Here is an 18,381-nt window from a genome sequence, read left to right as displayed (position 1 = left end):
ATTTTTTAATAAATAAATACTTTTATTATCACGGTTTCAACAAATATTAAGCAGCAGAAGTGTTTTCAGCATATAATACAAATAATAAGAAATATGTCTTAAGCACCATATTATCAGATTATAATTATTTCAGAAGAATCATGTGACACCGAAGACTGGCTCCTGAAAATTCGAATTACAGCAATAAAATTTATTAAAATGGAAAACAGTATTTCACAATACTACTGCTTTTTTCAGCATTTTTGATCAAATATTGTAAATGCAGCTTTAACGAGCATTAGAGACTTGTTTCAAAAACATTTAAAAAATTTGTAGACTGAAACTTTGAATGGTAATTTATGCAATTTATAAAGAAATTCTAGAAATTAAAATTCTAGGAAGAAAACAGCTCTGCCACAATAGCTTGACAAATGGGGTTTGGAAACTCATACAGAGCTGAAGGAGAAAGAACAGCGATTTAGCAGGAACTAAAAGTTTTAAGCTAAAAAAAGTTAGTTTCTCTCTTCTGAGTTTAATACTTGTGCAACATTAGAATGAAACTATTATAGTTCTAACATGGAACAAGTCGCTCAAATTGCATTTATATTTCTTTTTTGTTTTGTTTTTGCTATGACGCATTCTGTAGTCATCATATTATTGTTCTTTTAGTCTGATTCCGAATCTCAAAAAAGCCATTAAAAATGATTGCAGATTATTACATAAGCAGGTACAGACTACAGAGGAAAAGTACACAGCATCTTAGATGAGCACAGCACGGTACAAAAAAATATTAAAACTTCAAAATGAAGTTCACATCGCTTTTTCCATACAGGAAGACAAAGAATGAAGTTATAATTGAAACAGGCTCAAAAAAAGTTAGTTTGAGACAGTGTTACTACAAGGTGTTGAAATTCCAGGCACTGGTTTCATGCCAACATCTCATCTAGAAACTGACAGGTCGGCGTCAGATCGTTTGCATCATTCTTGACGGGTTTTAACACGCTCTCATAGACACATTCGCTGCCGTCATCACAGCAGTGTTGTTGAGAACGTGCAGCATAAGTTTTTAGTGCTAACCTCTCCATAATTACACCCAATTTCTCTCTCTTATAAAAGGGCAGAATGTGATGCTCCACTCTCTCAGACACCTAATTTCTCTCATTGGGTAATTATAGACCTCTTTCTCTCACCGCACAGGAACGATGCTTGTGACTTGTTCTGCGAGATCTCACATGGCAGTGACTCTGTGGCGGTGGGGGGCAGGGCTCTTCTTTTTTTCCGCAGCAGATGGAGTGAAGCAGACATCAACAATCAAAGCCTCATTTCTCATTTGCGTTGTACAGCGACAGCTTATCAGCATTTTAATTAAACGAAGAGTGCAGACATGAGAAACCTTAATTTAGAAAGCGGAACTTTTTTTAATACTTTCTGGAGAAGATGCTTTTAAAATATTTAACATCCAGTGAGTAAGTGTGTAAATCACCCTAAAAATCCATATTTGATAAGGACTGTGTTGAAAAAAAGAGATGGAACTGGGACGAAAAACAACGAGGTGAGGTGAGGACGAGGGGATCTCTGCTGGGTAAGTACTAGGGAGGACAACCAGTGTGGCTTTGAGAGTTCAAGTCACTGAAACAGGACAGATGGAGCATTAAACTGGAGGAGGCCATGTGAGACACTGGAACTCTTTGACAGTGTTTATATTAAAGGAATAATTCACCCAAAAATGAAAAGTCTGAGCTCAACAGAAATGCTTTTGTTCTTGGATGGAATACAAAGTAAGATGTTTTGGAAAAACCTCAAAGCTGCTGTGTTTCTTTACAAAGTAAGAATAAAAGAACAAGGTCTAAAAAGGAATACGCATAACAGTAATCCATATGACTTGTGCACTATATTTCAAGTGTTATGAATAAAACAGCTTTATGTGTGGCTTATACTGAAATTCAAGATGTCTGCATACACTACCACTCAAAAGTGTGGGGTTATGTTTTTTTCTTTTCTTTACAGGGGCAGTAAAGACATTTATAACATTACAAAACATTTCTATTTCAAATAAATGCTGTTCATTTAAATTTTCCAAACATCAAAGAATCCTGAAAAATTTTTAGCTGTTTTCAACATTAATAATAATACGAAATGTTTCTTGAGCACCAAATCAGCATATTAGAATGATTTCTGAAAGATCACGTGGCACTGAAGGCTGGAGCAATGGCTGCTTAATATTTACCACAATTTACTAATGTTTATTTTATTATTAATGTAATAATTCAAAATACTTGATCAAATACATGCAGTCTTGACAAGTTAACTTTGAAAATGTGCATGTGCAAATTAGATGTGTGTTAAAGATTAAAAAAATTCAATTAAAGAAAAATATCTTGATTTATTGTTACATTTATTGTTTTTGTTAAATTAAATATATTTAAATTGAATGGTATAAATAATTAAATTATTTCAATTACAAATCTCCAATCTGTTCCTCAAACAAAGCTATTGTATGGCTTTAGAAAACTTAGAAGGTGACAAAATATGATGTGCAAACCACTTTTATGTTGATTTATGTCCGTTTTGGAGCCTGACAGCACCCGCATTGCTCAGAATGATCAGAATGAACATTCTTTAAAAAAAAAATCAATACAGGTGTGAAATAAATTAGATTATCAGAACAACCAGTACAGCCAAGGAGACATAGATCAATCTAGATCAATGCAGCAGAAAATAAACATAGATAATTAAAGATCCAGGATATTTGGTAAAAGAATTTCAATAAATGTAGTTGCAACTGGAAGCGAGGTCTATGGAAGTATGGCAACATTTCTCAGAATTATGGTAAATTAGTAGGCCAGATGGGCCGAGTATCCACCTGAGTTTGTCCGTGGAGGTCTGCCTGAAGCTGCCGCTTGCGCTGGCTCCACGAGCCCTGGCAGCTCCACTCCCTCCGGCCTCACGTTCCAGCACCAACACATGAGGCTTCTCCACCCAACCCCAGCCGTTATGGACCCCAACCAGCAGCCTGCACTCCTGCACCACAACCGAGCGACCCTCCACACCCCTGTTCTGATCAGGAAAACACACGTGATAGGAAATTCAAAAGCCGCTCTGATCAACAGACATTTATGCATAACTACAGTAACATGTGTTTGTGTACACAGACACGTGAGAGGAATTCCATGTATGTTTTGCCATAGATTGGAGTGTGTTTGGCAGGGTCTGTTAGCATTTAATCCTCAGAGGAGGCATGGGAATGGAACGTGTGGATTGTGTTTGAAAGCTGCACAGTTACGACTCCTCTGTGCTGGAAAGTGAGAGGGGCATGTAAGCCCTATTGATCCATTCTATCCTCGGGACTGAATCTGAATGGCATTTCTCTGGTAAGCAGAGTGTGGAACTTATGGGAAAAGATACAGAGAATGAAACCAACTGACTGCAGAGCAAAGAAAGTCAGGAGGAACATAACTGGGATTCTTTTCATTTCCACATATTTAATTGCCTTTTCAATGTTGCAATATGCTCTGAGACGACAAAATGTAATAAAGTGACAATAATGAAAACAATGCATCAGCTGAATGGATTTTATTTTCTGTTTTTATGCTGCATGGTAGCTCCACCCAATGTCAAATCTCATTGGTCCAAAATCTTGCTCCTCACAACTTTATTTTAAATAAATTTGCCATTTTTGTGCAGCATTTCACTTTGTTCATTTTTATTGATGATTGATGCTTTTGTGATGCTTTATCTAGTTTAGACACACCACAAGGCCTAAACAGTGTTTTAAAGTGAGTAATGTTGCTATTGGGGAAGTTTCTTTGAAACTGTAGTTTCCCAAACAACATGATATTATTTTGGTTAATCTGCATTTAACTAAATATGGTAACATTTTACAATAAGGTTCCATTAGTTAACACTGGTCAATGCATTAACATAAGCAAAAAAACAACTAATTTTATTATCCACCTTATTCTTCCTGTAAAAATGGGCATGGCCTTTTCTAAATTTTATGGGTTTTGCTTCCGGTTCTCATTCTCTTCCAGCTATTTTTAGCTGTACAAAAAAAGCTTGTTTTGCTGCTTGATATTGCAAATTGGTGTGTCTTACCATATTATTTTAATCTATTATCTTAATTATGAACACACTGGTTTGTAGTGCAAACAGTTTTTACTTCCGAAGTACTTACTTTCCGAAGCTACGAGAATACTTTTTGTGCGCAAAGAAAATAACAACAACAACTTTATTCAACAATTTGTCTCCTCCACGTCACCCTGGCTCCATTTTGGAGAGTATTCACTGAACATAAACAACTTATGCTGTTCTGTGTCAGGTGCATCCCGCGTGGTGCAGCTGACACAGAACAGCATACATTGTTTACGTATGTGATACTCTCCAAACTGGTGCCAGAGTGACACAGAGATGATGAATTGTTGAATAAAGTCTTTTTTTTTTCTTTGCACACAAAAAGTAATCTCGTAGCTTCGTAAAATTACAGTTGAACCCCTGATGTCACATGGATTATTTTAATGATGTCCTTGCTAGAGCCCGACCGATATGGTTTTTTGTGGGGGGCCGATACCGATATTAGGGCGTAAAAAAGGCTGATATATAGCTCAATATATCGGCCGATATTCTTTGTGTATATTATAGTACAGTACCAGTCAAAAGTTTGGACATTTTCCCATTCGTGTGTCCAAACTTTTGACTGTTACTATATACAGTATAGAATACAGTATATACATAAACAGAATATGTATACATAAAAATGATGTGACAAAGATATGTAATGGAGGCAGGGCATTTAACAATTGAACCATTATGCTTTACATAATGCTTAAAATTACCATTAAACTTTATTATCCAAAATGAGTCTGACATCAGTGCACTGAACAGTAAAGTTGAAGTTTATTCAACTTTATTTCAATTCAATTCCATTCAACTTTATTCCGTTGAAGTTTATTTCACTTCGGAACATTCATTCACGGATTTGCACTACTGTTTTCACACACAGACGAAACTTACTAGAGAAGTGTGATGTGTGACATAATATACCTCTGTAAATAAATACAACATAAATTCACATCTCGCATACTTTAATGCCCTTTGAATGTAACGTGTACGTTCCCTTGGAACTGGATTCATGGCGGAATATCATGTGAAGTCCACTTCGCAGGGCACTTACGGTCGATTAAGACAATGCTTGAATGCTGCTGCCTGAACAACAGACCACCTTACTGAAGTGAAAATGTTGGCTGGTGTCACTATCTCACGAACGCAACGGCGGATCTCCACCAAATTCGGGGGATCCCTTCAGCTCGAGGAGCCCTCTCGAACGCCACCTTCCCCGCCCCCGATTGGCAGATCGGTCGGCGCCGGAATGTGAATTTAACTCATTTTATTTACTAATTTCATTCGAAAGGGGGCCTCGAGACGTACACTCAATTCTGTGTTCGAGAGGATTCCTCGAGCTGAAGGGATCCCCTGAATTTGGTGTGGATCCGCAGCGCCGTTACGGAGATATGGCCATTCAAAGTTTCAATGGTATTCCATACACTTAAGCTTTAAAGTGTTTCATCCAGGTCGCCAGTAGCAAACAACGGAGCGTGCTCTGCTGGACAAACTACATAATTACACCATTTACAAGCATTTTATGTTCTGTAAAAAAAATTAATATCGGTGGCATATCAGCAGCACATTCGCCAATACCAATATATCTGCGACAGGCTCTTATTGGCTGATAAAATCGGCAAAACGATATTTCCGTCGGGCTCTAGTCCTTACTACGTTTCTGGACCTTGATCGTGTTAATTTACATTTACATTTAGTCATTTTGCAGACGCTTTTATCCAAAGCTACTTACAGTTGGGGAATACATAAAGCGATTCTTCTTAAAATGGCAAACAGACACAGGAAGTGCTTGTAAAACCAAGTTTTAGGCATTGTTCAAATAAGTACAAGTTAGAAAGGGAAGGAATAAATAAAGAGAAAGTTTTTTAATTGTTTTATTTATGATGAAGTCAAGTAGCGTCGAAAGAGTGACCGGGTGAACGAGAATGTTCTGGAAAGTGATTTTGAGCCATCCAGGTCGCCAGTAGCAAACAACGGAGCGTGCTCTGCTGGACAAACTACATAATTACACCATTTACAAGCATTTTATGTTCTGTAAAAAAAATTAATATCGGTGGCATATCAGCAGCACATTCGCCAATACCAATATATCTGCGACAGGCTCTTATTGGCTGATAAAATCGGCAAAACGATATTTCCGTCGGGCTCTAGTCCTTACTACGTTTCTGGACCTTGATCGTGTTAATTTACATTTACATTTAGTCATTTTGCAGACGCTTTTATCCAAAGCTACTTACAGTTGGGGAATACATAAAGCGATTCTTCTTAAAATGGCAAACAGACACAGGAAGTGCTTGTAAAACCAAGTTTTAGGCATTGTTCAAATAAGTACAAGTTAGAAAGGGAAGGAATAAATAAAGAGAAAGTTTTTTAATTGTTTTATTTATGATGAAGTCAAGTAGCGTCGAAAGAGTGACCGGGTGAACGAGAATGTTCTGGAAAGTGATTTTGAGCCTCTCTGTGATGGTACCACGAGGCGTCGCTCACTAGCGGATCTCTGGAGGGGATGTAGATTCGTAGTAGTGAGTGGAAATAGGCAGGTGCTGAGCCTGTGGCTGATCTATATGCAAGCATCAATGTTTTGAACTTGATGCGAGCCTCAACCGGTAGCCAGTGCAAGGAGATAAAGAGAGGTGTAACATGGGCTCTTTTGGGCTTGTTGAAGACCAGCCGTGCCGCTGCATTCTGAATCATTTGTAGAGGTTGATTGTGCTTGATGGAAGCCCAGCCAGAAGAGCATTGCAGTAGTCCAACCTAGAAATGACAAGGGCCTGGACAAGAAGTTGTGCAGCATGCTCCGTTAGAAAGGGCCTGATCTTTCTGATGTCTGATTTCACATTTGCAATGTGGTCTTTGAAGGTCAGCTGGTCACATAGCTGTCATTTACATAGCTGTCTATGGGAGGGTCAGAGAGCTCCCAGAATCAATAAAAAATATCTTAATTTGTGTTCCGAAGACGAACGGAGGTCTTACGGGTTTAGAACGACATGAGGGTGAGTAATTAATGACAGAATTTCATTTTTGGGTGAAAATTGACCCTTCGCAAACATGAAGGTATCAGAAGGTATCTTGTTTCAACCACAGAAAGACGTCAATGCACACCATTTTTAAAGTTCAAGTTCACTGACATTAATCTATTCTCCTGCCTGGTTTGTTGGTTGGACAAAATGTCAGATTCGGCATTATGATTGGTCAGACCGCCGGTCAGTCAACCTGAAAATAATTATATTACACTTGCTGGAAAAAGTAGCTTATAAAATATAGCACACTATGCTCACTGTACTGAAAAGCATAGTTAGATTAGCAGTTTCAGTTAGTTGCCCCCAGCACTGATTCAGTGTTCCTTTCCGTTACATAACAAACCATCACAGGTACTTGCACCCCAGCCTCCTAAAACTGTCACCAGTTGCTAAATGTTAAGGGTGCAACTCCGAGTCCAGCAGCTGTCTCTGTAAGTCAATGTCCAGACATGTTTACAATAACACATCAATTAAATGACAGCCTGCTGCCATTGTGTGGCGACTCTTGGCAGACACCTGGTGTTTGGAAGATGCATCGGCTCGGAGACGGTGTGGCAGCAGCAGTCAGATGTTATTAATTGCAGCATTACAGAGGATCTGTAAAAGAAGGTATGGGACTAACAGCTTTTCTCTCTCACTTCTCCTCAGGGTGAGAGTCACATCTATCTGCTCAGGCCTCCCACTCACCGCTCCTCCAATTAGCATATCAATTGAGTGCAGTGTTTTATATGCAGGCCTACAAGAAGTAGTCCACGCGTATCCCACTTTACACTGTGAATCACCCAGCTACTGCAGCGACCGTCGGAGTACCTCAGAATCCTTCCTTTGAGTGGATGTAATGCAATTTTGTGCCCAGTTCACAGCTTAATAAGTCAGATCTGTGCATTTCCACGAGTCTGATGGGTTCTCGCCAGTGATATAGATGTGAATGATAACTTGTGGGGTACATTTCATTTTACGATTTTGTGTGACAAATACATTGAGACTAAATGTTCTTCTGTAAAATCCCATTGGCCGTTTAAGCACAAAGATAAGTTAACCCAGAAATGAACATTCTGTCATCATTTACTCACTCTTATGTTGCTCCAAAACAGTATGACTTTCTCTCTTCCGTGAAACACAAAAGTAGAAGTTTAGCAATATGTCAAGCTGCTCTTTTTGCATACAAGAAAATGAATGGTTACCAGAAGCAGTTGGGCTACAAAAATAGCAAATGGAATTTCACAAATACAATTTATTTCAGAAATGAAATTGCAAAGCATTTATCAGTGTGCACGCAAAAACATCAAATGACACTTAAATCTCAAGTTATTAGTCATAAACAGTGTTGGGGAAAGTTACTTTTAAAAGTAATGCATTACAAAATTGGGTTACTCCCTAAAAAACTACAAGTACAATTACATGACTTTTACTTTTTATGGAAAGTAATGCGTTACGTTACCTTTGTTTTACTTTTTACATCTTGGCAGGGCTTGTTTGTTTATTTTTAATATAAAAAAGTTATATTTTTGGCAAACGTAAAAGCCCTTTCACACCAAAAGTGAAATTAATAAGCCTCAGGCTGAAGGAAAAGTAAATTTACCGTATGTAAAGTAGAACGCAGAAGAAGAAAGTTCAACACACTTCAGCAATAAAAAAAAAGAAACACAAATGTTTATCTAGAGTAATTTTTTGCTTACATTTTTGCTTAAATACATAAAGGATATTTGTGTTATTTAACATTTAATTATTGCAGGTTTGTGTCATATTCTGAGTTGCATTTCACTGTTTTTATTCATTTTGAGGAATACTGAATCTGTTTTTTTGCAAGTGAGATGAGTTAATGCATGTTCACATTTATTCTAGAACTACAGTAACTGAATCTGACTCCTGATTTCTCTCAACATGCGGACAGGAGAGCTGTCAATCAATAAATGGGGGAAAAATTAACTGGAGTTACTTATTGTCACAGTCTTCAGCCGGTGTTTCCAGGAGGGCCACCAGATGACTGTGTTCTGGGAGCACATGGCGCCTCTTCCACTACACGGGCCTGGCCCACCATCCCTCCCCCTGATCCACCTCCGTTCCGCCTCCCTCCGGGATTGCTCTTGGAGCGTCTGGAATCCGCTCCTCAAGGGGGGGGTTCTGTCACAGTCTTCAGCCGGTGTGCCCAGGAGGGCCACCAGATGACTGTGTTCTGGGAGCACATGGCTTGTGTTGTGTTTGTCTGTTGCCATGTGCTCTCTCCTGTCTATTGTCTGGCCCCTCCCACCGTGACACTTATTTGAAAAAGTAACTTGGATATCTTCTTGTAAATTAAAAGATAATGTGTTACTTTAGTTAGCTAGTTACTTGAAAAAAGTAATCGGATTACGTAACTCGCGTTACTTGTAATGTGTTCCCCCCAACACTGGTCAGAAACTGCCATTCAAAAGTTTACAGTCAGTACAATTTTTTTTTTTAGGAAATTAATACTTTTATTTCGCAAGGATGCATCAAATTGATCAAAAGCGACAGCAAAGACATTTACATTGTCATAAAAAAATATTTCAAATAAATGCTGTTCCTTTTAACTATCTATTTGTCAGAAAACTTCACCAAAAATGTATCACAGCTTCCATAAAAATATTAAGTTGCACAAGTGTTTTAAACAATAATAATAATAAAAAGAAATGTGTCGATATGGCACCAAGGCACCAATATGTATAAACTGGTCATTAAAAAGCAGATATTGATCAACAACTTTTCTGACTTGTCTGCAGTTGTGGCCCTGTGAGGTTCACCCATTTTCGCTGCCTTCTAAGACTTTTTGGTCTACAGTCTCAAATCACCTGTGGGCGACATGACAAATCTGAGGTCTAATTACCTGGAAGAATATTGTGAAATGCTGCAGTGCAACAAGCAGAGAGAGACACCGTACTCCAGAGACTTTATATTCAGCTATTATTTGTTTCAGCAATGGAAAAGCCTATGCCTGTTTTCACGAACAAAAGTGTTCTCAGTCGAGAGAGATAATTAAGTAATTAAATCACGTAGCGCGGGAACACAAAAAGACAATGAATAGGGATTGGAGCTTCCGAGCTTTGTTTATGAACTACACTACTGTTCAAAAGTTGGTAAGAATTTTAAATGTTTTTGAAAGAAGCTTCTTATGCTCACCAAGGTCACATTTATTTAATCAAAAATACAGTAAAAACTGTAATATTGTGAAATATTATTACAATTTAAAATATCTGTTTTCTGTTTTCTGTTTTCTGTTTTTCTGTTTATGTAATTATTTTCTGTGATGGCAAAGCTGAATTTTCTTCAGTCATAACTCCAGACTTCAGTGTCACATGATCCTCAGAAATCATACTAATATACTGATTGGTGACATTTTTTAAATATTATCAATGTTGAAAACATTTCAGGATTCTCAGATGAACAGAAAGTTCAAAAGAACAGTTTCTTTAAATAGAAATTTTGTTTAACAATATAAATGTCTTTACTATAACTTTTGTTCAACTTAATGCATCCTTGCTGGATAAAAGTCTTACTGATCTTAAACTTTTGAACAGTAACGTATTTGTAGTCTTTAGACAAACAGACTGATAATCAGTTATTTACTGATCTCAATGAACTGTAAACTGCTGTAACATGATCAATGAGTGAGTGAGTAGTGATTTGAGAACAAATCATTCAGACCAGTTTAGTGAACTGAATCAACTGATTAGTTGAAAATAATTGACTAAAAAAATTTTTTTGTTCAACTGCACACCACTACTTCTCTGAAACACAACAAAAATCAGTTGGGGCTGATGTCAAGATATTCAGTGAAAAATGTGAGTCTGTTCCTCACACAAACCTATCGTATTACTTTAGCAGTTTTTTGGATCACATTTACAACACTTTTGTCATTTTGAATCTTGACAGGCCCAATCCTCATTCACCTCCATTATATGGAAAGCTTGACAGAAGAAAAAAAAAAGTCACACAAGTTTGGATCGACATGAGGGCGAGTAAATAATGACAGTATTTTAATTTTTGGGTGAACTATTACTTTAAAAAGACGTGACTAATTGACAGAAAGCGGGGAAAGAGACAGAAAAGCAGAAAGAGATAAGCATATAAAATGAGCCTGTCTGCAGCTTATCTAAACACATCGGCTACAGAAATATCTTATTTCTGTTTCATACTCTTGTCCTTTTTTCCCTCTCACTCTCCTTCTTGTCTGCTCTCTGTGCTGTCACAGATTTTGCTTCCTGTGCCCAAAATATGAATATTTTAGAGCTAAGAAGCTTAAAGGGAACAATGAAATGGCCTGAAGTTAAATCGTACCCCATTTCCAGCTTCACAGAGCAAAGAGAGCAACTGAGTGAGAGAGAGAGAGTCTGAAGGAAGGAGGAAAGCGAGGGAGGAGAATCTTTTCTGAGTGATGAATGCAGCGCAGTGTATCTCACAGTAATGACAAAGCTCATCCTCTCTCATTGGCCTCTGTTTCTCATCTGGGAAATTTCTGGACTCCGCGGGTCACACATCATCTAGCCCAGCGGCCGTGACAACAGGCCCTTTAACAGACAAGGCCGGCGACAAGGATGGAGGAATATTACTTTGAATTGAACGAAATGCACAAAAGATGAGAGGCTTATATGGAACGCGCAAAACTTTATTCTCAGACTCAATGTCAAAGTAATAGAAAAAAACAACATAATGGCTGTTTTTATTTTGCATCTGTTTATGTGGTTGTCTCACACTAAGGCATTTCAGTTTGGAAGATCAAGTAGACATGCAAAAAAGAGAGCTGGTTAAGTCCCCTCGCTCCCTGAGTTCTGTATTTATTTCTTGATTTATTATTTTTTTGGATTTTAGTTTGCAGGGAATAGACGCGTTCCCATTGGCATCACAAGCAGCAAATTCAGCCTCAAACCAAAATGTCTTTGATGTTTTTGACGGTGGAATCAGAACAGAGGACGTAAAAATAGAAACAGTTGCTTTGAATCTTCATGAAAGACTTTCAAAAAGAATATCACTTATTTAACTCACGGATGTGTGGGTTGGATCACAGTGTCATGGCGTAAAATGACAACCGACTTTTCTCTTATTTCACCTCAGTCTTGATACTCTATTTTTTTTTTTACAAAAATAAAGGTCACTACAAAGGCCATTCAAATGAAAAGTAGGACTTTTGCAAGTAGTACTTTCACTTTGAAAATACTCACGATCAACTGTCACCAATATGAACAAAAGCACTAACAATTCCACTAATAAGAGGTATAGAAGACGAAATGCGGGCCAGCAAATTGATTTTATAGAAACTGCTGTGTGTTGAATATTCTGGTTCAGGCGAATGCTTGGGAAGGTCATTTAAAACAAATACAGGAATAATAGCAGCAAGAAAAGACAAGCTCTGGAGAGGTGAGGGTCATCGTCCCATTCAGACTCAAGAATTGAAGAGGGTTTTTATTTTCCCCCGAGAAATAAAATTGGTTTCTGAAGGTTATTTCTTTGTAGTGAGCAGATGAAATGAATAGAGAGTGTTATTTCAGGGGTGGCATAACTGCGGAGTGCAATCAGCATTTATTTAATACAAGTGGGCCGATTATCGAGGGAAAAGCGTCATTGTTTTGTCTGTTGAGGAGTGACCAATTTTAATCATGCAAATTCATAAAATAATTATACTTAAAAAAACACACATGAATTTCTAAACCAAATAATTTACTGGACTGTCACTTAAATTCACTTTAGATTAATAAATAATTTTGTATAGATAATTACAAATATAAAGTATCATTTATGATAAAAACATTTTTTTTAAATTACATTTAAAAATGTGGACATCTAAATTTATTACATGTCAAACCCCATCAAATAGTGACGCAGGCGTTAGTTCCTCTAATCAATAATCAATTACATTACTGTGGCAGCAAACTATACTTACAGAGTTGCACGGGAGTATGAACAATTTACATAACTCTGGCACAAAAGAGTTCTTTGGTCAGCAAGTCTTCAGTTCTTTGAAAATTATAAAAGGGTCTGACTAAGCTATTGACTTCTGCTAGACGGCATTGTGGTCGAAAGAACATAGAGTCAAGGGTAAGTCAGAGAACAAAGACGAGCTTCCTTATATTAATTTGAATCTGCACTGCGGCTCTACCCACATAATAGACATTTAATAGCTTTCATAAAATTTACAATAAAATTTATTGGGATTTATTGACAAATGACTTGCGAAAGAGCTGGGAGTAAAAAGAAAATTATCCAGGGTATAATCAGTGACATAACTAAAATGATGTTTGAATGCCTAAAGAACCAAAGACAATTACTATTAACCCTTAAAGGTGCAAAGTAATGATTTCCACTAAAAGAAATTAATAGTTTAAAATGATGCATAGTCATGAAGACCTGGATACTGTGGCCTTGCATAACTTGCAGGTGGCTGCCATAGCGTTGCTATACAATTGCTAAGATGTGTTTTAGCTAGTTCTGTCAAAATTAGCATGTTAACGCAGGCCATTAATTTTTCCAGTTTAATGACGATAAAAATATTTAACGCAGTTAACACAGGGGCAGAGCTTGGGTTGGCCACCTCACTCACAACTGCTGCTTCTGCCTCTTTTTTCTTGACAAGAATTGCATTTATTTAGACACAGAACGTCTTTACTAGCACATCAAACAGGAGACTTTTCAGATGCACTCTCCATTTTGCCTCAGCAACAGGCGCTAGTCAAACAAGCGTGGAAACAGAACTGCGGTCAGATGAGATGTTGTCAGGCCATATGTCAGTAAAATAGAATTTCCCTGTCCTGTCAGCCATTATACTGTATTTGTAGCGTGTGCTCTTCAATTGCACACACAAATATGGTGGCGTGCACTGTAGCCTGTATAATTTCAAATTAAAGCGAGAATGAAACTACGATCATGCCTGTCAGATCCATGTTACGTTCAGCAGCGGCAGCTCTTAAAGTAATAGCACCCAAATAACCTAATAAACCAGCTGTTGTAATGTCTGTTAATCAAAGAACAAAAGAAAAAAAAGAGGAATTCAATCATTTTTGTAGCTTTAAGGATTCATTTAGATTTAATTTAGAATTTAGTGTTTGATAACTATATTCAATTTCTGTATATTTCCTACTTGCTGAAGGGCACAGGAAAATATGACATTTATTATAATGGGTTTATGTGAAGATTGTTTTAAGCTCACTTAAATTAGAAGTTGATATTTTTTAAAGTCTAATAAATGTTAAAATTGATAGCTCTCAATTATACTGTAATGTCGAATGGCTATAAGTCAATGGTTAAATATTAGGGGAAAAAAGAACAATTTCCTGGAGATATCAGTAGTAATGGTATCAGTAATACTCGCCTTCAGTCATAAAAAAGATGCCATTAAACAAATATTTTAAATATACTGTCTTTATGTTGTTTCTACATGAATTTGAAGAAAGAATGTGATATTATTGCAAGATAAAAGTATATCTAAAAACTTTAATGTTATGTTGTATTAATCATGATTAATTTCAGAAAAAATTTGCGATTAATTAGGTTTTTTTGACAGCACTAGTTTTAGCACATTGCTCTGTGTTTTTTTGATATTCATATCAAAATATTCTGATGGTTCAGATTTCAGATGTTTCTCAAAATACATTTGTTGTAGACTTTACATGAAAAACAGTGACTGGAATCATGAATGCAAATCTGAACACTTCTTCCCCAATTTTGTTTAAAGCTTGTCACAGGAATTAAAATGTGCATTTACGTCACAATGTTTGCTTGAAATCAGTATTAGGGTGTAAAGTAGCTCTCCATCAGACACCCTGGTAAAACTGTAAGAGAGGGTTAGAAACACAGCACGACACAGAATGAATGACGTTGAAATCCATGAAATCCAGCAAATCAGAGCATTGAGAAGAACATTGCTTACGGCAGAGCGACACAGGGATCCTTTGTTAACGCTGAAGCCCCTACGAAAGCACCAGGAGGGACTGAGTTATATCAATACACCTGCAGATTAAGATAAAGTACCATAGGTTATATTGAATAACCGGAAAATGGCTGCCTGTTTCCTTATCTTTGTAATCTTAAACACTATTTATGGAATAGTTGTACTCATATGTGCTATGTGTGTCTGTGTGCGTGTGTGTGTGTATTTTTCAATAACTAAGCATGCACTAATAATATGCTTATGATTATTATCATTCACAGTATAAATTAGTCGTCGACCTACAGTATATGGATTTTTGATGGCCAATGCAATATCTTAGTGAGCAGGATGGTTGATGGCCAATATAAAGCCAATGTAGTACTATAAAATATCACACTATTTTATTTAAAAATAGCAAATAACACATGCATAGTTTACATACTATTTACAAAAATAATTAGAAATAAAGCATTTGGAAATCAATTTCAACAAAAAAAAAAAACAGATTTATGCTTCAAATCAGAACCTTTTGATTCTGTAATCCTATTTTTTAAAAAATATAGAACTCATTAAAACACAAATTAAAAGCAAGTAAACACTCTAACCCAACAGTACAGCAGTAATCTGGTACAGTATATGTAAAAATAATAATCTCACTTAGCAAGTGATATTTATATTAGTAATATCAGTCGACCACTAGTATGAATAGATATTCATTTAACAGTGTTTTCCGAATATTACAACAGTTTTGATTAGCACTTAGTACAGTTTACACTGCGCTCACAAGTGATTTCACTGCACATCTAAAAGTTTAATAGCATTTCAGAAGGAAGATGCAGTCTGTGATAAACCCACTTATTATGCTTATGAGCATCCCAGCATGCCTTCAGAAAGAGCAGAATGAATGCAGTTATATATCATATCTCAGGCTTTATAAGAGATTGTGAGTGTGTGTGTGTGTGCCCACACTGAGAGAGTGTGCTGGATCACACTGCGATGAGTCATGCAGGAAGTGTAACAGCAGTATCATTAGCATGTTATCCACATCCACCCACTCAGCCTCTCTCTCTCTCACACACACACACACACACCGCTTTCAATTGTTGCAGCTGACAAACACCTCTCATTGATGATGCTAATCACTGCCCTCTGCTAAGAAGAACATCAACAAAACACACAAATGCACAGATGTACACAAAATATACAAACGCAGTTGCCAAACACAAAAATGTTTCGCAACAACATGACAAAATAGCGCAAACTTTCAGTCAAAGGCCAGTCCAAAAAAAAAAAGCACCCAAAAGTTTCCCAGTGGCTCAGAAATGGATTAGCCAGTTAATACTAGACGGGTAGATTCAGCTGACGCTAACTTCCCTCGACATGGAATGTCGAGGGAAGGCTTTATACAAAAGGTCAATAATTCAGAGGAAAAAGAGTGTGGGAAAGTGTTTAGTTGAGGCAGCAATGTATAAAGTAGTGTCCTAAATTGAAAATTCATAAATGGAAAAGCACTATGTTTAAAATGTTATTCTTTGAACATTGAAAACAGTAATCGAACATCAGCAGTAATGCAATGATTAAATCTAAAACCACCATGGCCATTTATTGAGCGTCGCACTTTGTTTAGAAGGTCTTTTCAGACCAGTTTGATTAAATTTAGGCGTATTGTGTTCTTTTAGACCATCTTTGCATGTCATTCATATCTAATTTAAAAAACTGTGCAGCTCTGAAAGTAAAAAGTGAAAAGAAGTATTTTTAAAACATCTAGTCAATAAGCTAAATCACTGTTTAAATCATATGAAATTAAACAGAAGTGAAATTAAAAAGATATAATCTTGAAAGGTTGTATGAAGGAATTAATGAAAATAGCAAAGTGGGGAAAACAGTTGGACATTGCATTAAAAAAAAATCGTACCTAGAATTCAATCCTTGGATAAAACTTAGTGTTCAAATTGTTAGATCAATTTTGCATGTGCAGCTCATTCTGTGCTTATATTTGTATTGAATTTATAATGGTTTGGGTTTTTTTCGGCAGGCCTGAAAATAGAGATCTAGACAAATGGCTTAAATTCACCAGGCTCTGCCAAACTGTGAGCAAAAATAGCCATGATAATTGTGAAGGAAGTGTTCGAGCTTTGGGCCAAGGCTTATCTTACGCAGCTGCTAGCAGTAAGTAGTGTTCTCAATCAGAATGAGGATAAAGACGAGGATGAGGGCAAAGATATGGATGAGGAGAAGGAGAAGGTCAAGGATGAGATGAGGATGAGGAAAAGGATGAAGAAGAGGACAAGGACAGGACTTAACTTTTTAACAACTTTTTTTTCCTTTTTGCTAGAAGTTAGTAAGGCTTGTACCACAGATTAGTTCAAGTGGTAACATTTTCACTGGGCCAAACACACACACACACACACACACACAGGTTTCCATGTTTTAAGGAGACATTTCATTTACTTAATGATTTTTATACTGTACAAACTGTTATTTTTATCCCTTTACCCTACCTCTAAACCCACCTCTCACACAAAACTATTGGCAATTTTTAGATTTTCAAAAAACTTAATTCTGTTTTGCTCATGAAAAAAATGTCCCCACAAGAACAAAATTTACTGTATACAAAATGTACTCTCCTTGTAGGTTCATTTGGACCAAGAACACATACGCATTTTGTATCATTTTACATTCATAAATAATAAATATAACATTTTACAATCGAATATGAGGTTTTCTTTAAAAAAAAGATTTGTGATACACAGTTATACAATATAACCGATCATTATTAGTTCATGTTACCTCCTTGAACCTTTGATTTTAATCATGTATAAGTAAATGTTGAAATTAACAATAACTAAGACTAATAAATGCTTTGTTATGTTTCTTTAGTAAATACTACATTTTAGTATTTCATTGTTAGTTATCATTGTTTGTTAGTACTAACTAATGTTAACAAATAGGAACTTATCCCAGTTAGATGATTTTACCACAGATTAATGCCCCACAAAACCAAATGCATAAGTTTGCAAAGTATAAAACTTCATGTACATAACTAAGAAATATATACTTACAGCGCTGGCATAAAAAGACAAGTGACATTTCCATCAACCGACCTGAAACTCTCTCACTCTGGCCCTGGACCAGCCGACCACCTTTGTAGTTGAATTAGGGCTCCTGAGCCAATGAATCATAAACCCACACTGCTCTTTCTGAGAAGTCTAAATACATTTCCAGCACCTAAACCAGCATTGAATACCTACGCACAGAATATAGAGGACTAAACCCTGGGTTCACGCCCTGGTGATCAATACTGTTAAAAACAACAATCCCCTTATTTCCTTTTTCTTGTACCTGCCTGGATATATACACCTCTGGGGGTTGGGGGTTTCATGCATC

General features: G+C 36.7%; 1 protein-coding gene across 1 annotated transcript in view; it reads right to left on the bottom strand.

Moving 5' to 3' along the window:
• Positions 1 to 18,131, bottom strand: part of LOC107555600 (nephrocystin-4-like) — a 107,628-nt gene extending 89,497 nt beyond the window's left edge. The window contains exons 1-2 of the mRNA XM_016238459.1: positions 18,057 to 18,131; positions 2,843 to 3,036 (exon numbers count right to left, since the gene is read on the bottom strand). The gene's annotated coding sequence lies outside the window, so the exon portion shown is untranslated. The remainder of the gene's footprint in view (positions 1 to 2,842; positions 3,037 to 18,056) is intronic.
• Positions 18,132 to 18,381: the final 250 nt, after the last annotated feature.

Source organism: Sinocyclocheilus grahami, unplaced genomic scaffold (assembly GCF_001515645.1).
Source record: "Sinocyclocheilus grahami isolate Dianchi unplaced genomic scaffold, SAMN03320097.WGS_v1.1 scaffold539.1, whole genome shotgun sequence".
In the NCBI taxonomy this organism is placed as follows: domain Eukaryota; kingdom Metazoa; phylum Chordata; class Actinopteri; order Cypriniformes; family Cyprinidae; genus Sinocyclocheilus; species Sinocyclocheilus grahami.
This window is presented reverse-complemented; position numbering and strand designations above follow the sequence as displayed.